This window comes from Ahaetulla prasina, chromosome 1 (assembly GCF_028640845.1).
Source record: "Ahaetulla prasina isolate Xishuangbanna chromosome 1, ASM2864084v1, whole genome shotgun sequence".
Lineage (NCBI taxonomy): Eukaryota > Metazoa > Chordata > Lepidosauria > Squamata > Colubridae > Ahaetulla > Ahaetulla prasina.
In genome coordinates, this window is record NC_080539.1 from 146,200,900 (window position 1) to 146,225,682 (window position 24,783).

The window sequence follows — 24,783 nt, forward strand, 5'->3', positions numbered from 1 at the left end:
TTTCTGGCTTCCTATGTACGTGCAATCTGACTCACACTCATAGGATTAGCTCCAGCCAAAGCTATGCTGCTAATGTTGATTGTCTCCCAAACTCCCTTTTTGTTATTGCCTTTTCAACCACAATATCTCCACACAGGCAAGCTTTGCATTGGAGGCCACAGCTTGGCTGCTGAATGCCTAACATTCAGCACATTTTCTTCCTGCTCCTATGCCAGCTAATAAATAATTTGGAAGCATTTAAGACTATCCTATATATTATATACAACAAATTATCAAACGGAGAATGCACTGTATTTGTTCTGATTACATTAGACATTATATTTGTTTTGCTTACATCAGGGATACCCAGCTTTATGCTTTCCAAATATTTTTGGAATATATCAGATACATAATTGTATGGCCAATTGTGTTGATGCTCTAATTCAAAACAACTGAAGGACGCCAGGCTGTCTGTGTTGGAGCTGGAGCATTCAATTCCTTTCAGAAAGATTTTCCAATTAAGAGCTTTTCTAGCATTGTATACATAGAAGGAAACTTTTCAGCCAATTGGCAAAATTTTAAGCCAATGGGCAAATCCCAGCAGGGATCTGAACTGAAACATCCTTGAAAGATGGCTACTTGGTCCCTATTTAAACATACCCAGGAAAGGGAAGCCCACCCATTGCCCTAGATGTTTTATTCAACGACTGTATCCAATATGTGTTCCTGATTACCAACTGGAATCTACCATCCTGTTGTAAGTATCTATATTACTTACATCTTTAGATCTGTATATATAGAGAAGTATGAATATATGAAATAAATGGGAAACTCTGACTCTTTCATACATGTGCCATGACATGAAAGGGTCAGAGTTGGCATTGCAATGCTGCTTTTGTTATTTTGATGAAAGTGCTAGATTCTGTGGATACCTCTGCCCAGACAGAAGGGAAGGATTGCCTTACATCAGCAGTCTCTAACTTGATCTTCAGAGATTAGTAGTTCCTTCAGGCAGACAGACAGATATCAAAATTCACAATGCTCTCCTTCTATACATAATATAGGCTTTATCATATTCAGGATTACTTGGGATGGCCAGGAATGTTCGTTTTAACCTGTTCTAACCCTGTTTGTAAAACAAAGATGATTGGATGGAATTCAAGACATGCACCATGTCACAGGCATACACAGCATGCCTTCCTTAACAAAGATCCCAGAATGTGATCTTCCATTTCTGGATTTATATTTGGATCACATCCTTTGACCTGTTGACGGTGACTTGCAAGCTTTTTAAGTGTTAGTTTTAATGCATTGTTTATTTATATTCTTTTCTGCAAATTATGGTACATTGATTCTTGGGATGCATATTTGAAAGAGCAAGAAATGTTTCTAGAAAGGCAACACTGACTGCTCCCTGTGCTTCTCGTTAAAACTCCAGTAGTTTCATTTTAAAATGTTTCTTTTACAGTATAATATACATTGTGCTATAAAAATAGGTAGTACAAGTAGTGAATGCTGAAAGACAGATTTTAAACCCATTGACTTTCAACTAGCTCTCCTTAGTAATCCATGTAAGATATCTACTATTGACCTCACCCCATTCCTAAGAGGTCTGTAAGGGGTGTGCATAAGAGCACAAGAGTGCCTACCGTTCCTGTCCTATTGTTTCCTTTCATTATATCCAATTAATATAGTTATTACATACTCATGCTTATATATATACTTATATATTGTATAGTTATTTCATGCTTATGCTTATATATACTGTGTGACAAAATAAATAAATAAAAATAAAATCTAAAATAACTTGCTAGCCTAATGAAGAGTTCATTGACAAGGTTACTTTTTCACATCAGGAAATCTTCAGCTATCCCTAGGCATCCTGCCTTTCTTAGAACTTTTACTCCATCTTCACAACCTCAGAAAGGCCATTGGTCTTACCTGAGATTCACCTTCTCGCTGGGTGGAGACAGCAGCCAGGCATGGGTTGTACTCATCTGTTCAGATTGAAGGACTGAGTCTATCAGAGTTGTTAAGTCCCGCCCTTCTTGCTAGGGGCTTCCAGCTTTTGAATCAGTCCTTCAGACTGGACAGATGTGTGGGACTGTGTTTCTGGCATTTTCATATTGCTTTTTCTAACTTTCTTCAGATTTGGAATTCCAGGATTTCAGCATAATAGTGAGTGACAGGCTGTTTCCACTCTTTGGTGGATAGTGCCTTTTTCTCCGTGCAGCAAGCTTCAGCTTAGCTGAGAAAGGGAATCCCAGCTCCCGGCCTGAATTTGCAATTTGAATTTCCTCCATTGAACACAAGCGTTCCGGAGTGGTGTGGAGATTCGCGCTCCACTGGAGAGCTGGGATTCACAACCTCAGAAATCCACAGTCACTTATCTTATGAATGTTTGAAACATGACTCCAAAAATCTCTAGCAGTCGATATTTCACATGGCTTGATTTTCAGTTGCTTTCAGGTCTGTTTCTTAACATGGGTGAAAGAACAGCGAGAAAGAAGTTGTACCTGAGATGATTTCAATTACTATGGATAACTAAACACTCAGATAAGAGTTCAACCAAGGACTGAGCAATACAAGTAGTCCTCGACTTACAGCCACAACTGAGCCCAAAATTTCCATGGCTAAGTGAGATATTTGTTAAGTGAGTTTTGCTCCATTTTTTGACCTTTTTTGCCACAGTTGTTAAGTGGATCACTGCATTTGTTACACTAGTAACATGGTTGTTTAAGTGAATCTGGATTCCTCATTGACTTTGCTTGTCAGAAAGTTACAAAAGGTGATCATATGACCCCAGGACACTGCAATGGTGATAAATATGAGTAAGTTGCCAAGCATCTGAATTTTGATTACATGGCCATGGGGATGCTGTAATGATTGTAAGCCTCAGTGGCGCAGTGGTTATAGTGCAGTACTGAAGGTTACTTCTGCTGACTGCCATCTGCCTGCAATTTGGCAGTTCAAATCTCACCAGGCTCAAGGTTGACTCAGCCTTCTATCCTTCCAATGGTGGGTAAAATGAGGATCCAGATTGTTGGGGGCAATATGCGGGCTCTGTAAACCACTTAGAGAGGGCTGTAAAGCACTGTAAGCGGTATATAAGTCTTATTGCTATTGCTATTGCTATTTTAAGTGTGAAAAATGATCATGCTACTTTTTTCAGTGATGTTGTAACTTCGAGCGGTCACTAAATGAACTGTTGTAAGTTGAGGGCTACCTACAATTAAAAAAAAAATAGTTATCAGTCATGTCCAACTCTAGGGGGCAATGTTCATCTCTGTTACTTAGCTGAGGAGCCAGTACTGTCCAAACATGTTTCTGGGATCATGTAGCCAGCATGACATCACACCTCAGTGCAGAGCATATAGACAAATACAGAACTCTGTTACCTTCCTGTTGTAGTGTAACTTTTTTTTATTTACCCACATTTTCATGTTTTCAAACTGTTAGGTGGGCAGGAGCTGGGGCAAAAACGGGAGCTTGCCCCATCCCACAACGCTCGGGTCTTGAACGTGGGCTGTCAGCTTTCTAGCTGACAAACTCAGCCTCTTAACCACTGAGCCATCATGCCCCCTTTAAAAAGGTAGAAGAATCCAAATTAGAATGTTAACATTGATAGTGATGTTTCTGGCTAACTGAAATCACATAAAACCAGCTGGAAATTCTGAGGCTGTTCAAAACAAGTGTGCAATTAGAAACTGAATGTTAAAATCACTCTATCTCACTGGATGGAGAACATTCACAGCACATAAACCACAGGGACTGAATAAAGTATTCTTATTTAATATACCCATATGCTAAATATTTTCAGAATAACTGTAATCTTGATTACAAATGTATTGGATGTCAACCTAACCTGGCAAATCATACATATCTAGTATTTCAACTGATGAATAACAATAGAATAGTTCTTCAATTATGAGTTCACTGCTGTAAATAAAAGTAGCAAGGGAATTATTACAGAAATTTCCCCATAATCCTTTACACGGTTTTAATTTGGGGGCAGTCTCGAAATGGAATCCAATCCAACACTTGAATGAATGAATGTTTCCCTATTTATACCCACCAACCCTCAGCTTTTACCAGTTATCCAGATCTCTGTAGCCAGTGATGGCAAACCTTTTCGGCACCGAGTGCCCAAACCGGAACGTGCATGCATGTGTGCATGCTGGAATGTTGGAAACCCGAAGACCAGCTGGACGGTGCACATGTGCGTGCCATCCAGCTGATCTTTGGGTATCCAGCAAGCGGATGCACGCTGGCACTGGAAACCCGAAGACAAGCTGGACGGCGCTTGCATGCCTGTTTTTTGGCCATTTTTGGGGCTGTTTTCAGGGCCATTTTCAGGGTTGTTTTCAGGCCTAAAAATGGCCCAGAAAACGACCTGGAAATGGCCCCCAAAGGCCTGGAAACAGTCCCCAAAATGGCCTTGTTTTTGGCCATTTTCAGGCCATTTTCCAGTGCTCCAGCACCTGTGAAGATGAACTGGCCGCGCCGGAAATCAGAAGAGCAGCTGGCGACTGTGCGCATGCCCACAGAAAGGGCTCTGTGTGCCACCTCTGGCATGCGTGCCATAAGTTCGCCATCATGCCTGTAGGCCTTTACCAGACTAACTCCTCACACCCCCTCCAACCAAATAATGAAGCCAAGCTCACAGCCACAAGGACCCTGTGCAGGGACCTTCCTTACCATCAACTGGCTCAAACTTTCCCCCTCCCCCTTGACTTTCACATTAAGAAAGCAAGGTGATAGTTTTCTCGTTGCAATATGTGCTGTGCAAGCCTTATGTCCATAATACACATTTTATTCTGTAATTTAACTCATCTACATCTTTATATAGGCTGCTCTCAGATGGAGAATGACACTAAGGCCTAAAAGTAGCCATGCTATGGATAAAATGCCTTTTAAAAAAATCTCTCCTTTTTGTGAGAGGTGGAATTATGATGGAAATTACATATTTCTGCCAATGTAAATACATATCCTCAAATGACAGCAAGGGCAAGCTTTTACTGGTATACCATACATTTTATTTATAGAGACGTGTTCTTTAACAAGCAACTCTCATTTGCACCTAAAACATTTTTTACCAAGTTTCAATGCCAGCAATCTACCGCATAAAAAACCTGCCTGGTCATCCCTTCTATTTTTGTTTTCTTCCATTCAATCGTATCAGATTTTCAGAGCCTGCCTGGCCAAGTCCTTGCAGTTTTCTTGGCAAAAATTTTCAGAAGTGGTTTGCCAATGACTCCTTCCTAGCACTGAGAGAAAGTAACTGGCCCAAGGTCACCCAGCTGGTTTTTTTTAGCCTAGTTCCTTAATGTCTACAGCAAAATGGTCGTTCCATACCAAAATATTAATCTGCATGTCAATGTTCCCAGAGATTTTAAACAACTTCTTCCCAATTATCTATGGTAGCCAAGATATTTCAAAAGACAGTGCACCTGGTGCAGGTTATTTAGTCCCTAAGTGTTATATGTTTGGTAGTTTCATATTTGTTAAATTTATTAAATTTATATATCATCCATCTCACTGACAATCTGAGAAAGTACACAGTAGAAGAGACACATGCTTTTACAGTTCCCAATTTTCCCGAGTTTAGTAATATTGGTAGGAAAGATCATACATAATCCTTGCTTTGGCTAGGTGACCTTCCTATTTCAAACCGTAAGTGTGAATACTTCAGAAAAACAAGAAATTTGAATGAAGGTGGAGGGTTTTTTTTTTTGAACTCCTACATGGCCTATCAGATTCAGGAATTAAATGAAGATTCACAATCTCCATATTTTATGTTCTGTTTTGAAATCCAACAATCAACATGCGATGATTATGAATTTGAAAGATGCAATTTGCACTGTAGTCTACAGGAAGTTGGCACACACAAAAAAGTACAAAATGCTGCCTACAGCTGACAAACTTACTAGGCATTAGTCTACAAAGCTAACTGCACTTAATGCTACGATACATTTGACTACAGAAGAAATGTTACCTTTTCAAACAGGAGGCCCCCAAACTCCATTTTTACATGAAAAATTGGATTCCATAGAATACAACAAAATCTGTGAAAGTAATAATAATACTTAATGCTTGGCGCTTTGGATAGTGACTAACAATTTTTAACACACTACATCTAAACATTTCATTAATTTATATTTCAACACTAAAAAAAAAAAAAGAATGTCAGCGTTCCAGAAAAAAAACCCCACTCCAAGTAAAAACTCCGAAGTGAGCATCTTTCAAAGTTCTTTTACTAGGATAGGTAAACTGGCACATCTGGGAAAACCTGAATCTGAGAGGTCCGGGTTTTCCCTCAGTAAATCAAAACTCCCCAAAACCATCCCTTGGCTTTGGAAGCCATAGTAGACCGGAAGCTTCCGTGCTGCCAAAGAAACTGCATGTTTTTTTTCCTCATGATTGTCTGGTTCAGATATAACATTAAACTATAGTTGAATATTTAGGCTATACACATTCTCGTTTCCTCTGATATGTGGAGGTGAAGGGAATAAAAAAATATATTGTATGTAAACCAGAGGTTACTCAGAATTCATTTTTTAAATTATGGATTTTGTAAATTTGCCAACATCAAACCAACATTTCAGGTTTACTTAATTCCAAAGTTAAATTCTACTATTATTATTTTTTATTAAAAAAATGCCACCTAATTCACCAGATTCTGGAAACAGACAAATGTTTCCCAGTACTTATTTGATATAAAATTAGATGTAAGTGCTTCTAATGTCCCCCACTGACTGAAGCTAAGGGAGAATGTGCAAGCCAAAGCGACAGTTTATAATTATGTCTGAACTAATACAAAAATGTTAAGGAAAAGCTGAAGTATTGGATGTCAGAAGCAAAATTGTTTTGATGTTCTCTGTAGCAAATAATTTCATCTTAGTATATCTAACAATTATATAAAAATAATTCTGTTCTGTAGTCTTCAGCCTCCAACCTGACCCCTCTAGATGATCCCAGGCAGCATGGAAATGACAAGCTCTGTTGTCTAGAGAATTTGGAGCTTATGATTCCAATAAATCTGGGTATTATCAGATGAGGAAACCCGTGTTTGATTGTTTGTCCTAATAGTGGCATTCCCAAATGTTTTAAAGATGTGTTATTTCCAAATACAAGAAAGAGAAAATGTCTTTCCTTCAGAATTATTTTACAAAATCTTTTGAAAACTCAGGTGGGGGTGCTGAAGATGTTCAAGTTTTAATATGACTTTTTGATCTAATTGCCAATTTGCTGGATACAGCTTCATGTCTTGTTTGTTTTCACAAGAACATAGTAACTGAAAATTGTACAGCTTTTGTGTGAAATGCTGAGAATTGTTACTTGAATAACAGCAGTTTTATGAATGGACAAGCCCCATTCATAAAAGCTGTGATATTTCAATTAACTTGATTTCTGATGCTGCATATATCAGCAGTTCTGTCCTGTTATGAATGCTAATAACAGTTACAGAATGTTATTCCTAGGAAAGTTTCAGATGCCTTATTTGAAAAACCTTCTTATGCTAAGAATGGGATCAGATCTAGTTAGGTTTATAATATATAAAACATGCTATGGAGTGAAAGAAATACAAGAACAAGCAGAAAATGTATAAAAATAAATACAGAATGTGACAATCCAAATAATGGAACGATTAAGGGTTGGTTTAAATGGTTGTGTGTGGTTAACAGATCAAATTAGACCATTGCTGATTTAATCATGGGATACTGAGTTAGCCTTTTTGTGTACAGTATGCACAAACTGGCCTCCATGCAGGACAACTTTAGGGATGTTTTAATTCACAGGAGTGAAAAAGGTTTATGCGTGCTATTGCTTAACCTTCTGGAATAACAAAGTGGGGAGGGGCCTTGGGAGTCTTGTAGTCCAAGCCCCTGCTCAAGAAGCAAGTATTATAACATGTATTTGGTTGTCCAAACTCTTCTTAAAAACCTTCAGTATTGGAGCACCCACAACTTCTGAGGCAAGTCGTTCCACTGATTAATTGTTGTAACTGTCAGGAAATTTCTTCTTAGTTCTAGGTTAGATTTCTCCTTGATTAGTTTCCATGTGCTTTTGTCCAGTTCCTAAGATGAGAGGAACTGCACTGCCCTATAGCCAACATTTGCCACACTTTCAAGAATGAGACTAGGCAGTGTTATAACCTTAACCTGCAAAACTACTCTGCAATTTAATGAGCAATTGATGAGTTCCACGATGGGCTTCCCTTCCCATTCATGCCGCCTACTGGAAAGATCACCACTATTGTTTTTCTGAGCACACGGGTGGGTAGGAATTCAATCTCTAATTTGTATTATTGATTTAGGGACTCTACATTTTACTGTGTGCTTCTTCTGATAGGTTTGTCAATCTCTTGATTAATCTGAATGACCTCTCAGTGGCAGGATCTATGAAATCATTTCATAAGACTGTTCGTCTCCCCTCTGAATGATTGGAAGAGAAAATTTAAAAGGCAAACAGAGAAGCCTAAATTATAACACTCTTAATGTTGTAATACTTTGTAGCTTTCTCTTTCTCCCCAGTGAAGACAAGCTCCTCTATGAATTACTGTTGGTTAGACAAACGGTCTCTTTCCTCTCCCTCCCACAATTCCACATGTATGTAAGAGAGAGAGAGAGAGAGAGAGGGAGAGGGAGAGAGGGAGAGGGAGAGGGAGAGAGAAGGGGAGGGAAGTGAGAGAGAGACATTTTCTCCATCTCATGATCTGCCCCGAGCACATGTGCACACAGACACACATATAGACACATAAGAAATCTTAGCTGATTGAATGGAAAAAATGGATTGATTATCTACAAAACAGATATCAGATTAAGAAATATCAGATTGCCTTTGAATAATTAGAAAGTTATTTTATGTAATGGGGAGGGGGTTGGGAGATGAAAAGCTTTGGATGTGGTTATTTGGATTGGAAGGGAAAATTTTATTCTATGTTTGGTTTATGTATAATAATACCTTGTGATTGACCTGGGAAGCCAGGGGGAGGAGGGGAAGGGGTTTTGGGAGGGGGGGAAAAAGGGGGGAAATGTTTTTGTTTTTTAAAACTCTTTCAATTAAAAAAAAAAAAGAAATCTTAGCTGATAGATCTATGGAACTTCTGATTAGTAAAAGGCCATTGTGCCACAGCAAGCAGAGTATGAAAACGAGCCCAACGCTGACAAAATGAATTCTGGGTTGAGGTGAATTCTGTACTGACCACTACAAGCTCACAAATTGTTAAGTAGCACTGTTTCTGCTCAGAGAAAGAAATTCTAAAAGGCAAAAAATACAGTTTTAAGAGGATGAAAATTAAATAAGCTATAGTCAAGGCATTCACAAATAGGAACATCGAAATTTATCTGTAAAACAACCTGCTGTTCCACTGTAAAAGCAACCGACAGCCTAGTACAGGATAAGTAATAGTTTTTAATAGCATGGTGCTCATGAACAAGACTGACATGACAAACAGTGAAGATAACATGGATGAAGTTTATCTTTAAAAAACAGACACAACACAACCCAAATCATTGGAATGAGCTAAAAAGTTCCGTTGGTTCCAAATGAGATAGAATATCTATGTTCATACCAATTTTACTAATGGGAAGGCAAGATCATCACTTCGGTGTTACTGATTGCTGTTTACTTATAATATAAAACACAGAAAAAAACCTCATTTAATCCTAAACATATTTAACGGGGGGTGGAGGGATCTTCCCTGAAGTTTATAAAAATTGTGCTATTAAAAAAAATCAGTCTACTACAATTTCTCTCTCTCTCTCTCTCTTTCTTGTGGGTGTATGTTTGTGTGTGTGTGTGTGTGTGTGTGTGTGTGTGTGTGTGTGTGTGTCTATGTTTGTGTATGTGCACCTTTCAGCCATTGTTGACTCCTGGAGATTTCCTTGGCTAGTTCCTACAGTTTTCTTGGCAAAATTTGAGAAGTGGTTTTCCATTGCTTCTTTATTCCTAAGGCTAAGAGAGAATGGCTGGCTCAAAAATCACTCAGCTGGCTTTGTGCCTAAGATGGGCCTAGAACTTATAGTCTCCTGGTTTCTAGACTGCTGCCTTACCCACTACACCAAAGCTTTCTTGGTAAGGTTCTAAAACATAGCTTTTCTCTTTTCTTGAATTCCTGTACCTAGAATACTGGTATAATTTTTCACTTTTTAAATTCTGTGGCTTGTTAGAATGCTCAGTCTTTACTAGAAGTTATTTGATTTGAGAGGGCAGGTACCCCAAAGTTTTTGTTTATCTTGGATTGTTTTCGAAGTCATTCTGGTATCTGTCTTTTGTTTCCCAGGAGACCTGTCCAGTCAGCAGTCACCACATGAGTTGGCTGTTAGAAGAATGATTTCTAGTACAAGCATTTTTTTCACATGTCATTTTGCTATTTATTTTTTATTTATACTAAATAATTATTACTAAATAATTATTATTTTTACTAAATAATTAATTAAACTATTATCTAATGTAGGAACACATGAATACTTCACACCAAGAATTTATGCATGCTGAGTAGTACATGGACTTTGCTGCATGTTAAATTCTTCGATTTACATGAATTGACCAGCTGGAACACTTCCCCCACAGATTCCAATGGAAGGAATTTAATTGTCCAATTGTACTTCACTTCCATTTCCAGAAACCTTGTAGTGGTTGCTCCTGGTGGTTTGTGCCCATTAATAGTCTCTTTTGAAAGTTATTTAAATGATTCTGACCAGATATTGCATTATCCAAGGACAAGTAGATTGGATGACAGCCCAGAAGCATAGGCCTCAAAAGAGTTTTTCCTCCAAAACAATTGCAGAATCCAGTCCTTTATTAAATTTGGTCACAAATAGTTCTCATTCCAGTTAATATAATCTTGTTATTCTGAGGATGACTAAACAGAAATGAAGAATAATTATATAGGTATATACTTTTTTAAAAAAACCTTCACATAGCATATAATATATTATGTGGAACTCAATATCTTATAGTGTCATGTTTCATGGGCATCATATTTTTCATAAATAATATTAGACTTACAATATGACCCAAAGAGTATATAGCTTGGATCCTTATGTATGTAAGTCTCTTTCTCTTTTATCTGTAGTTATTGGAAAAATTATCTTTCTGTCTTATGATCTAAGGGCTGAACTACAACATCTAACATAATAACGCATATTTCATTTTTAAACAAAACTTCCATATCCAAACATACAAATTACAATATTCAACAAATAATAGCTACAAGTTCTTCCTTTATTAATTCCGACAATCTACTTTTGCAGTCCCAAATTAGAAAAAAAAAGCTTAAATCTGGATAAAAGCAGTCTGTAAAAAGATTAAACTCCACAAGGAAATCTAAATTCTGGTCTCACAAGTTCAAAATTTTGGAAACAACAGGGCATACTTCCCTCTCCTCCCATTTTTGAAAAAGCAAGGATATCCATAGGAAAGTGAAAAAGCAGCAGTCAGCTGATGGCCAAGTAGATATAACAAGAAAGACAAGGACTTCAGAGGATAATTAGAACTGCAGAAAAAATAATTGCTACCAACCTGCCTTCCATTGAAGACCTGTATACTGCACAAATCAAGAAGAGGGCCGTGAAAATATTTACTGATCCCTCACATCCTGGACATAAACTGTTTCAACTCCTACCCTCAAAACGATGCTATAGAGCACTGCACACAAGAACAACTAGACACAAGAACAGTTCTTTCCCGAAGGCCATCACTCTGCTAAACAAATAATTCCCTCAACACTGTCAAACTATTTACTAAATCTACACTACTATTAATCTTCTAATCGTTTCCATCACCCATCTCCTCCCACTTATGACTGTATGACTGCAACTTTTTGTTGCTATCATTAAGGGTTAAATTGTACCCTATGACCATCATTTGTGTTGTAAATGTTGTACTTCGATGAAGGTATTTTTTTCTTTTTCTTTTATGTACACTGAGAGCATATGCATCAAAACAAATTCCTTGTGTGTCCAATCACACTTAGCCAATAAATTCTCTTCTTTTCTCTTCTCTTCTTATATGCAGGTTTTGGTATGTTCGGGCCTTTTCCAGTGTAAGATTGAAAGTATTTAGGCAACATTTCAATGAGATCTCACTCATCATCTTCAGGCTGGAGTTTTTTGGCTTTGTTCTTATGTGAGCAAAGTGCATATTTTTAACATGGGCAAAAGGGCTCTGAGGCCTGAAAGTCAAAGAGATTTGGATGCATTTGGATGCATCCTTGGGGCCTTGCCCAGATCTGAGCTACTGTCTACAAATCTTCCAGGAGTAAAACCCAATTTTAAACCATGGAGAGAACAGACTGAATGGTCACGTTACCTCACAAGAATTAAAGAGAAGCCCTACTCTGCTCTATCTAGGCTAGTAGGCCAGCTGGATTGCTATCCAGCTTCCATGATATTTTTCAAAGAAACCATGCCTTTAGTGCCTAACTATACAGTTCCTTATCAGATGTCGACTGATGCTAAATGTCAATAATTCAGGCCATAGAAAATTGTTTTTTCAAGGAATTGCTGTATCTAGCCACAAAAGTAGATTTTGTGCAGATGTTGAAAAATTCCTACGTCCTTTAACTATTTCATAAATACTGTATAGCATCTCATGCTTATTTAATCCATAAACATAAACGGAAAAACACCATACTTCTTTAATTTCACTGGGTGTAAGCATGCCAAAATGTTTTTTAATTTTTTTGTTTTATTTTTTGATTTCTATAGCTGCCATCTCAAGAAGCGACAGTATTATTATTTAGGTTGCATGCAATATTATGTATATAGTCATTTGCTTCCCCGTTTGGTGAATTTAGTTGGTGTCTTTCCAAAAGAACCATTTTAGACATTCACACTGGGAATGATAAGCTACTTCTTATCTAACAGTAAAGTACATATTTAATTGTTCCAAGCTTTAACAACAATTCTTCCTTTGGGACCAGACTTCCATATGGATGGTATAACAGACAGTTAAATCATTATTTCAATTTGCCCTAAATGATTCCAGTGACTTTCTCACCTACTCACTGCAGAACTAACCATTATTTGAATAACAGATATTTATAGACCTTGCATTATTTTAGTAGTTATAGGCACGTATTTCTATTTTGAAAGGAAACGGATGACTGCTGTTAGCTTCTGATATTCCTCAGTCACAAGCAGACTTTTACCTGCTCAAGAAACAGTAACATAAAAACCTCAACCAGAAAAGGGGTAAAGAGCCTAACTGAAACAATGGCAATTTAAAAATCAACAGTCAATTCAGCTACATTTACTACATACACAGAGACAGCATTTCTAACTCCAATATCTGTCTCCTTGACAGGCAATATGCCTCTTTTAGTAGAAGACACTTAGATAAACATAACATCTGTCAAAAGCTGCAAAAGATTTAAGGAAAGTATGTACAAGTTGATTAGATATGCTAAATATGCTCAGTGTGTTACCAGTCTCAAAAACAAAACACATTTTCTTTAGAAAATATGTAATAGGTGAAGATTCTTAATTTTAATATATCTTTTAAGTTCTTTTCACAGTGATGCATACCTACTTTCAGGGCAAAAAAGCAATTAAATAAAATTAGGCAGTGTGATGTCAACAGGCTCTGTCTTGAAGCCCAAAAGAATCCATGTCATTCTCCCTGACCGCAGCTTCATTTATTAAATAATCCTTTAAATTTTCAATAAAATATGGAAAGCTGGCATGCTCTTAAACAGAACCAGAACCATTATGATCATCTATACAAAAATATTCTCAGCTATAAATAAGCCTATCCGGGAATTCCACAACTATGACATTTGAATATGTGATACAGTGGACCTTTTCTACGGTGGAATTATTAGCCTTTATTTCAAATGGCACTGATTTCCTGGAACACATATGGGATTCTAAGTCTATTTAATTTATAACTGGAAAGTACCTCATCTGCTGCTTGAAATTATTAAAATGACATATGATTAGAACAAAATCATGTGTGTAAGAGGAGTTTCCAGATCAATCTGCATCTTTAAAGTACCAATTCACCACATGTCCTTTGATTTGAGGGGATGTAATGTTGGCTTGTTTTCAAGAAGACCCTAAATTAGAGATCCTAGCTTGCAAAGTATAGTAAGAGGATTATGATGGTGTAAACTAGTCTTTGCTTGCACGTATGGCATACTGTTCAAAATGTGCCTTAAATGACTGGTATTGAACTTACTATTAGCAGAGAAACACTACATGTGTCATTGGTATGACTAAACTGAGAACCTGGTTTCCTTGTCCTCTATCTCAGGGGTCTCCAACCTTATCAGCTTTAAGGCCACAAGTCTTAAAGTTGATAAGGCTGGAGACCCCTGCTCTATCTTACTAACAAACATGATATTAAAACTTTAGTAGAGTATGAGGGATGGTGGAAGTATAATTGCTAGGGCCAATCCATTTGTTTATTTGAGGGAAGATAATAATTTGGAATGTAAGGGAAGCCAATGATAAACAGTGTGAATTAATGAAATGAAATGAAATGAATAGGAAAGATATTTAAATTGTGTGCCTGTAAAACTAAGAGAAAGGAAGACCGAATAGATCTTAATGAACATGCTGATCTTATGGGTTAGGAGCTAATGAATTAGAGTCCTGGATGTATACATTTAATTATGAATGAAAGGACTAAATTATATGGCAAAAGCTTTGATTTAGAGACTGTTCTGCATGTGCCTGATAGCAGATACCTATAAGTGGGTGGTAACTGCATGTTATGGCTCCAGTAAATTGTGATAAGATATAGAGATAGGTTTCAGGAGAAATTGTGCAACATTCTGACTTAATGAGAGCTGGGGAATACATTTCATTCCATGACATGAATGAACAGATGAGACTGAGATGAGTGGCTATAGAAAAAATGGCAGTGCTGAAAAGTCTGGTAATTCATTCACTCAAAAGAACAATTTTTCATCGGGAAAACACTAATACACAATTTGTAACTTATGTGACATAAGTTTGAAAGTAAACAAAAATGTTGAGATGACCCACCTATATAATTATTCATATAAGTAATTTACATTTCTTAAACATTCCCTGCAACATTAAGGAAAGTCAGCCTAAAATTATATGTGAGCTTTTATTCCTGCAGCTAAAGGATAAGCTTGACACTGAAGCTGCTTATTTTATGGGTTTCTGTTTTTATTTAGCTCAAAGACCTAATCCCATTATTGCAGATTCCTAAAATCTACGGAATAGTACAAGCACATATTCTGCATTTGTCATGACAATCACGGTAATGATTTTTCAAATCTACTTCCACAGATATTCCTAAAGCTAAATTTAAGCTTGTACAACTTGCTAATTTATAAAACATGTGGAATGAAGTGTTGGAATACTTTATTTTAACCAATTAGATACTTAGCCATTGAAATAATGTTAAAAATTCATATTTTAATTTTAGATGCACTTCACTTATCTTAGATGCTAAAAGGATAAGGATGGCTGACAAATTCCATTTATTAGAAAGATAAGATTGAACAGGGCATAAATATTGGACATGTCTGGATAATGTTGAATGACATACCAAAGATTTGGAATATATCAATATGTGAAAAAACTCTGGATCTTCCATGCATAAACCATACTTAAAATATTGTTTTATTTTGCTGGAAAGATTTCTGAACTCAGGAGGAAGTTTCAGTCTTGAATTAGCATGCTAACAGATGCCAACGGACAAAAGATTTGATTCAAAGATCAAGCAGAAATGGGCAGAGTCTACTGAAATTCTATACAGTAATTTGGGGTCTTTTGGTTGTAAATTAGAAATAGAAATATTATTATGGTTTGTCCATAGTCAGCCGGATGTTTACTGGGATAGATTGATGGTGTCTGTGGGTATTAAAAGCATCATCACAGGATTTAATCTGTTCTTACTAAAGGTGCTTTTTCCAATTGACTGGTGGTGATTTTGTCAATGTTGATGGCGTTCAAGTGGTGTTCCATTTGTTTTAGGAATGCACCTTGGGTGCCTCTTACTATTGGTACTATCTGTACTTTCTTTTGCCACAGTTGTTCTATTTCTATCTGGAGGTCTTTGTATTTTGTGATTTTCTCCAGTTCTTTTTCCTCCTCCTCCTCCTCCTCCTCCTCGTAAGGGGCGTCAACATCCAAGATACTTTAGAATATATTCTCTATTTACTCTTACCTAAACAGAGAAACAGAATGGCCAAGGATTGGCAAAACATCAATCTGTGCAGCAACCACTTCTGATTTCCTGCTGGCTTGTGATAAACTGACAGGGGATGTCATAAATTCCCTTCCCTTCCTTTGGGTAAGGGAAACTGTAACAGAATGAGGCAAAATGAAGATAACATGATCTGGTGACACTGAAGTAGCTAGAACTTCCCCACATTTCATTTCCTTGGGAATAATGGATCCCAGGATCCCAGTCAGTCCATTTAAGGTACATTTGTTGATGATAAAGTTTTGCCTTCTGATGTATTGTTTCACTCAGTCAAAGGTTTCAGACACGAGAGTTTTAGTAGTATGTAGATAGATTGAGGGAGACTGCACTGGAAAAAGATTAATGTGGTTTTAAACCTGGATGAAGAAATAGCAATAATCTGTGCTATATTGATACAGGTAATAGTACTCTGATAGCTAAAATTGTAAATGATCAGCAAGCTGTAGTAATGAAATTGAAAAAAACGGATTTAAAATTACATATAGATATAAAAAAGACTACATAAGTGACAATATATACATAAACCAATCTCAGAATTGATAACAAAGACACTGAAGTGGTTGATAGAGTCTGTTTTTGGGGGACTATTAATGATAAAGAAACCAAGCAAATCAAGAAATATGCGATAGACCAGAACTTGGTAGACTAGCCATAAAGACCTTGAAAAAGATATTCAGATGCCATGAATATACAGGTCCTTCCATTGAGGACCTGTATACTGCACGAATCAAGAAGAGGGCCGTGAAAATATTTACAGATCCCTCACATGCAGGACATAAACTGTTTCAACTCCTACCCTCAAAACGACGCTATAGAGCACTGCACACCAGAACAACTAGACACAAGAACAGTTTTTTCCCGAAGGCCATCACTCTGCTAAGCAAATAATTCCCTCAACACTGTCAAACTATTTACTAAATCTGCACTACTATTAATCTTCTCATCGTTCCCATCACCCATCTCCTTCCACTTATGACTGTATGACTGTAACTTTGTTGCTGGCAATCCTTATGATTTATATTGATATATTGACCATCATTTGTGTTGTAAATGTTGTACCTTGATGAACGTATCTTTTCTTTTATGTACACTGAGAGCATATGCACCAAGACAAATTCCTTGTGTGTCCAATCACACTTGGCCAATAAAAAATTCTATTCTATTCTATTCTATTCTATTCTATTCTATTCTATTCTGTATGTCTGTGGCTGCATAAATCAGAATCATGCAGAAAACAGTTTTTCCTATGGAAGTGAAAGTTGGACCTTGAAGGAGAAAAATAGAAAGAGTACTGACATGTTTGAATTTTGGTACTGGAGAAGATTCTTGAGGATGGCAAAGAAAACAAGCAAATGGATCCTAGAATAAATCAACCTAGAGTTCTCACTGGAGGCAGAAATAATATTTTGCATACATTTGTGAAGGCCTTGTTCTCTTGAAAAGTCCACTGGTTGAGAAAGGTTTCCAGAAAAAAGAAAAGAAAAGGATGATCAACACCAAACTGAATGGATTCAGTTACAATGGTGAAGGATGCACCATTCACTGTGCACCCTTTGGGGACCTGAAGCAGGCTAGAGAAAGTCTGTGCTAAGAGTCAGCACCAACTAGATCAGGGGTCTCCAACCTTGGCAACTTTAAGCCTGGTGGACTTCAATTTCAGAACTGTGCTGCTGGCTGGGGATTCTGGGAGTTGAAGTCCACCAGGCTTAAAGTTGCCAAGGTTGGAGACCCCTGAACTAGATCACACATAATTAATCACACCTACAGACTTTTCCACTTGGCTTTAATTATTTGTCTTCAAAATAATCTTACCAATAATTGTTTAAAAGTAAGATGCTGAGTTGCTAATCCATCCAATGTAGTTTTTACAATGCTTACTTCTCCTTGTATTTTTACAATAGTTAAAATAAATCAAAATCTCTTGTTCTTGCTGATATAGCCACGTACATTTTCTCTTCTTTCCTTCCCATTAGTGTAAGGCAATTTGTTAGAATTTAATAGGAAAGTCTGCAAATTAAGTTATTCATATTGCAGGTTCTGTGTAAGATCTACTTTAAATTATCTGAATGTTAGAAAAATCAAAACATTTTGCACAATTAGTTTCAGTAGAAATAAGTATGTGAGAGTAGGTACTTTTAATTTGCATTGCAAATCCCTTTGTGGAAAATATTTGTGATGGAAAGAATATACAAATGCTTTAAATAAATTAATATGTAAATTTAATCACCATATGGTATATTAGAAATTCAATCATTTTGTTTTAAATAATGTTTACCTAAAGGTAATGTGCAGGTTAAACTAACATGTTTGTGATTATAAAAGTGCTAAATTTATGCAGCGTTCTATAATTATTTTCCAACTTGTTATAAAATGGATAACACCTGGAAGAGTTTATTTTTCTTACAGGCTTCTAACTGTAAAAGAACAAAGGGAAGGAGAATAAAACACAATCAGTGTGAAATTATTTGTCCTCATTATTCATTCAAAGCAGAAGACTCAGTGTTAGTGTTCACTTAAGGTTATAACTATCCAATTCAACACATTTATTGGCTTCTATAAAACTGAACCAAGTTTGGGCAGGAAGCTACATAGTCACTATTGTCTTAACTGCATATTTTCTATGAACAGAAGGTTGAAGGTGATAACAGTTTATGCCACACAATTCTCTTTCACCTACACTCTCTCTCTCCCCCCCTCAATATCTACACAACAAGTGACCAAGATGACAGCAGTGTTAACTAGAATATCTGCTAAAGTAAATTATGGTCAAAAAGCAGTATTTTACACATCATACATTTCTTTGGAATTTGCCTAGCCTAGATTAGGTATTTTTATATTCCACTGATTATAGTTAAAGGTTAAACATAGGGATACCTTTGTCTGAACAGAAACAATTAATATTTTGGCTATTTCAAATTGATTTTGCTTGAATGACAAGAAGTACCTGTCACATGATATGAAATTACTTACTTTTCCTATCCACCCAACCCCCCCCCTTTTTTTTTTTCCTATTTCTTTTCAGATTCCTGGCTCTGGTTGTCTGTTCTGCTGAATTACCTCCCTCCTTTCCTTTCACTTATCAAGTCCATATGTACAATAGGTCTCCTTCTACCTTCCTTTTTCTTCTCACAATTCAGGTTGGCCCAGCTAATAACAAGCCAACATTCTTAGATCTAGATGAACTCAGTTAAAGTGAATTCGTCAAGGATTCTTAAGACCAAATCAAGTCAGCCATTCATTTTCTGTGACAGCTAGGTCAGCTAAGATAATCATTTTGTGCTGCTGTACTTTGGATTTTTGATGATGATGATGATGATGATGATGATGATGATGATGATGATGATAATAATAATAATAATAATAATAATAATAATAATAATAATAATAATAATAATAATAATATTTTAATTTTTATACCGCCCTTCTCCCGAAGGACTCAGGGCAGTTAACAGCCAGATAAAATACAATACAGTACAAATAATAATTAAAATTAATTTACCGTATTTTTTGGAGTATAAGATGCACTGGAGTATAAGATGCAGCTTAGTTTTTGGGGAGGAAAATGTGTGTGGAATCTACCTACCAGTTATTCATCTGGCCATCTTCAGCACATTAATTTGCTGCTTTTATCCCCTGCTTGGGGATAAAAGGCTGAAAAAAAGCTTTGAAAAAGCTACTTTCAGAGTATAAGATGCACCCACATTTTTCAGCCTCTTTTAAAGGTAAAGGTAAAGAAAGGTTCCCCTCGCACATACATGCTAGTTGTTGCCGACTCTAGGGGGCGGTGCTCATCTCCGTTTCAAAGCCGAAGAGCCAGCGCTGTCCGAAGATGTCTCCGTGATCATGTGGCCGGCATGACTCAATGCCAATGGCGCACGGAACGCTGTTACCTTCCCACCAGAGGTGGTCCCTATTTTTTCTACTTGCATTTTTATGTGCTTTCGAAACTGCTAGGTTGGGACAAGTAACAGGAGCTCACCCCGTTACATGGCAGCACTAGGGATTTGAACCGCTGAGCTGCCGACCTTTCGATCGACAAGCTCAACGTCCTAGCCCCTGAGCCATCGTGTCCCTTCAGCCTCTTTTAGGGGAGGAAAAAGTGTGTATACGGTAGTAAAGTACTTTAAAGGGTATGACTGACATCATATACAATATAAGCATATAAGTAACTGCCAATGGCTGGAGATATTTCCTTATTGTGCATAAGTGACATTTAGAAATTAAACTACTGCAAGTTAGTCACTTTGATCCAGACAACAAAGTCTTTATATAGGGTGTAAATACTTTTATATTGAACTGGGCAATATGAACAATGTAGGGATCTTTCTGGTGATTGGTTGCACTCCTGGGTCTCTACCTGAACTTCTGAATCTGATTTCTCGATTGGTGCCAGAATCCATTTGCTTTTTGATGTTAGGAGCTCAATCAGGGAGAGTTCAGGAGTTCATGGCTTTGATAGGGCAGGTGGTAGTTGTAGTAGTGGTAATGGAGAACATGTGTTGTTTCATGGTATCAGCAGTATGATATCATTCAATTCTAAATTGCTACCCAACCTATGCAGGACGTTGTCAATGTCTCATCCCAGTGTCCAAAAAATGTTGAGGCTAAATGTTGAGGCTAAAATGTTGAGGCTAAAAATGTAGGATGAAACAGGCCAAAGCAAGCAAGGTGCAGCTATAGCTTGTGCACTAAAATGCTTCATGATCTCTAATGTTATCTCTTGACCAGATGGCACAGAAGTAGGTCTGGAATGCAAAGTTCTTCCTGGACATGCAACTTCTGCTGGATGGGCAAATTGAGACTATGGCGAAGGGTCCTTTGCCTCCCGCTGCTGCCTCAGTTGTGGCCATATCTGGTACAGAAGCACCTCGCAATAATTTATGCCTTCACAAATTCTTGTTTGGATTACTGTAATCTGTTTACAAGGCAGTAGAAGATCACTCAAATACTACAATTAATGTAAAAGGTAGAGACACACTGGCTGGTTCTTATTGCTTTGAATAACTCATGCCAGCTATAGGACTATCATCCACTTTTCATTGGCTTCTGAGTGCAATTAGAGATTGGTCTTAATCTATTAAGTCTTACTGGATTGGCATCTAGGCAGTGGTGGGATTCAAGTAATTTAGCAACTGGTTCTCTGCCTTAATTATTTCTTCCAGCAACCAGTTTGCCAAACTCCTCAGAAAGTTAACAACCGGTTCTCCCAAAGTGGTGCGAACTGGCTGAATCCCACCACTGCATCTAGGTACTTTCAGGAACTGCCTTTTGGAGACAGAGGAAAACCATCTAATCTGTTAATAAGACGTATAAGATAAAACGGTTTATCATGATCAGACTGGCTCTCCTTTTGTTGTTTTTCTGGAAGTTACTATAAATACAACGTTTCCAAAGCATTTGGAAAGAGATGGGATCCCATCTATGTTTAGTGTTGAATACTGTGTGGTTCCACTACACTTCATCTATATGACCTGGATGTTTATTTTTTAATTTTATTTCTTACTGTGGACGTTTTAGCTGCATTGCTGCAGATATTTAATACTATTATTAAATTGAATAAATAGTGGTGATGTTAAAAATATTAATAAATAATTAACGTGTCTGCCTCTGTGTATATATACACACACATATATACATACAGTATACGCGTATAATATATATTATATTTATACATATATATATAAATATATATATATATATATATATATATATATATATATACACACACACACACACACACACACATGTATGTGTGTATGTGTGTGTGTATAATATGTGTATATATTTTTACACATACATGCCACTCATGTATGTATGAGATAAAATATTTTTTCTTATGTCAATGTGGGAATCTTTTTATTCTTGTATGAAAAGAGCCTAGATCACGAACTCAATACTTCCCAAAAATTTTAAATAAGGAAGTGCAGCCCTTAAAACAGACTCTTAGACTACTCTCATAACAGACTGTTAGACTACTCTCATAAGATTTCCCAATGAATTTAATTCATCTAGAGCTTTATAGATATGTCTAAAGCTCTGTTTTTGAATGCTTTGGCTTTTCTATGCCCATTTTACACATTGGCAAAAGGGATCAGAACACAAAATGCCTAAGATGGCGCCGACGAAGGCTGCCTCGGTGAAATGCTCTCTATGTACACTGAGAGCATATGCACCAAGACAAATTCCTTGTGTGTCCAATCACACTTGGCCAATAAAAAAAAAAATACAAACTGAGTGGACATGACCTTGTAGATGACCCTCACTCTGTCAAGGATCTTGGACTACTCATATCAAATGATCTAAGTGCCAAAGCCCACTGTAACAACATCACCAAAAAGGCATTAAGGGTTGTAAACCTAATCTTGCATAGCTTCTTCTCCGATAATATTACACTACTAACCAGAGCAGATAAAACATTTGCTAGACTAATTCTCGAATGCATCTTGTCTGCCTGGAACTCGCACTGCATATTGGACATTAATACAATTGAACATGTCCAGAAATATTTCACAAGAAGAGTCCTCCACTCCTCTGCTCGCAACAAAATACCTTATGCCACAAGACTTGAAATTTTGGGCTTAGAAAATTTAGAACTACGTCGCCTTTGGTATGACCTAAGCATAGCTCATAAAATCGTCTGCTACAATGTCCTACCTGTCAATGACTACTTCAGCTTCAACCACAACAATACACGAGCACATAATAGATACAAACTTAAGGTAAACCGCACCAAACTCGATTGCAGAAAATATGACTTCGGCAATAGAGTGGTCAATGCCTGGAATGCACTACCTGATTCTGTGATTTCATCCCAAAACCGGCAAAATTTTAATCTTAGACTGGCTACTGTTGATTTCGCCCCATTCCTAAGCGGTCTGTAAGGGGCGTGCATAAGAGCACCAGCGTGCCTACTATCCCTGTCCTAATGTTCCCTTTAATTGTATTCATTTTATGTATTCAATTCATGCTTATACTTATATATATTATCTAATACGTACTCGACAAATAAATAAATAAATAAATAAAATAAAAATAAAAAAGACTCACAGTGAGAAAAGCTGGAAGTGGTGATGGTGTAGAATGAATATAGGAAATAGGGGAGAAATACATGTTGATCATAAATCTGAAATTAAAATCTTATTTCATGTAATTTTGAAATAAAACAAAAAGTGGATGTAATCACAGAGTTGCTTTTAAACAGCTGAAGCATTAAGTGGCATACAATGATTGACCAAGACAAGTTTTGTGCAGCTAAAAAATATTATCTATACCTAGCTCTTCTTCTGGCGTGCCAGGAAAACTGATCCCCGTCTTGAGGAGGTCACCACTGTCTTCCTCTGAAAAGATAGAAAAAGGTCAAGAATATAAATATTTTCAAGATTCACAATTAGGGGATAACACACTTCAAAAAAAACCTCAATATCTCTTAAATAGTTTGATGGGGCATTCTGGGAGTTGAAGTCCATACATCTTAAAGTTGCTGAGGTTGAAGAAACAGTGTTTTTTTTTTGTTTCAGTCTTCATTTTCCTAGTTAAAATTGTGAAAGTTTTCCTAATATCCCTTCCTAATACGGGTAGTCCCCAAATTATGACCTGTTGCTTAGCAATTGTTTGAAGTTACAACAAATCCCAAAAAAGCTATTTATGATCCGGATTTGAAGTTCCGATGACTGGTTCCCACCAGTGCAGTCACATGGTTGCATTTTAGGCACTTGGCAACTGGTCTACGTTGAAGACCATTTGCAACTTCCTATGGTCACATGACTGTAATTTATGATTCCCCCCACCAGAAAATGGTATTTACAGCAAAAAAACACATCCTAGCAATCAATGGGTTTATTTAACGACTGGAACATTCTTGTAACAATCACAGTATTCGCTTTATAACCATGTTAGCAAAAAACCGCTGCAAAAAATGATGCAAAATCGGTCACAGTCACATGATTATCTTAATGGCTGACATGGTTTACAACCAGAATTGCAGGTTCGCTTATGGTCGTAAGTCGAGGACTACCTGTTCTTCATTATACCAATTACTTTAACGCAAATAAAAATTTTGAACTGGTTATCTAGGCTTCCCCCTGCTTCAATAATTCTAGTTTTATTTTATTTACAGAACAATTTTTTTAAGAAAAATATTTATTGCATTAACTAACAGTCTGTTTTACCTGGATTTTTCATTATTTATAAGTTTCATAAAATAAAAATATGCTTTTTTTAGTTCTGATAACTTATATTTTTTCAATATATTGTAGACTATGAATATTCTTAGTCATCCAGGTCATGGTTGTCCCAAAGGTGCTTTTCAAAGGCAACTGGACTTTCTTTGTTTTTCTTTGAAGATGTTTTGCTTCTCATCCAAGAGAAGTTTCTCGTGAAAAAGTACCGTTGGGACAATTAATTTTAGTATTATGATCTTCACCTGATTTATTTCAGTTATTATAATTTTAGATGAGAATATAAATATAAAGAACTTTCTGTAAGATTTTGATCCAATGCTTCCATTTTTACAGATTATATATTCAAGATTATAGTCATGATAATGAAATTTATTCTCAAACTTGAGACCTTTTGGTTTATGAGCTCCACAGTCTCCAAATAACATGACAACCT

General features: G+C 36.7%; 1 protein-coding gene across 1 annotated transcript in view; it reads right to left on the reverse strand.

Annotated features, from left to right (window-relative positions):
* DLGAP2 (DLG associated protein 2) overlaps positions 1 to 24,783 on the reverse strand; it is a 452,324-nt gene that overhangs the window by 96,253 nt on the left and 331,288 nt on the right. Inside the window, exon 4 of the mRNA XM_058177539.1 lies at positions 23,442 to 23,507. The gene's annotated coding sequence lies outside the window, so the exon portion shown is untranslated. The remainder of the gene's footprint in view (positions 1 to 23,441; positions 23,508 to 24,783) is intronic.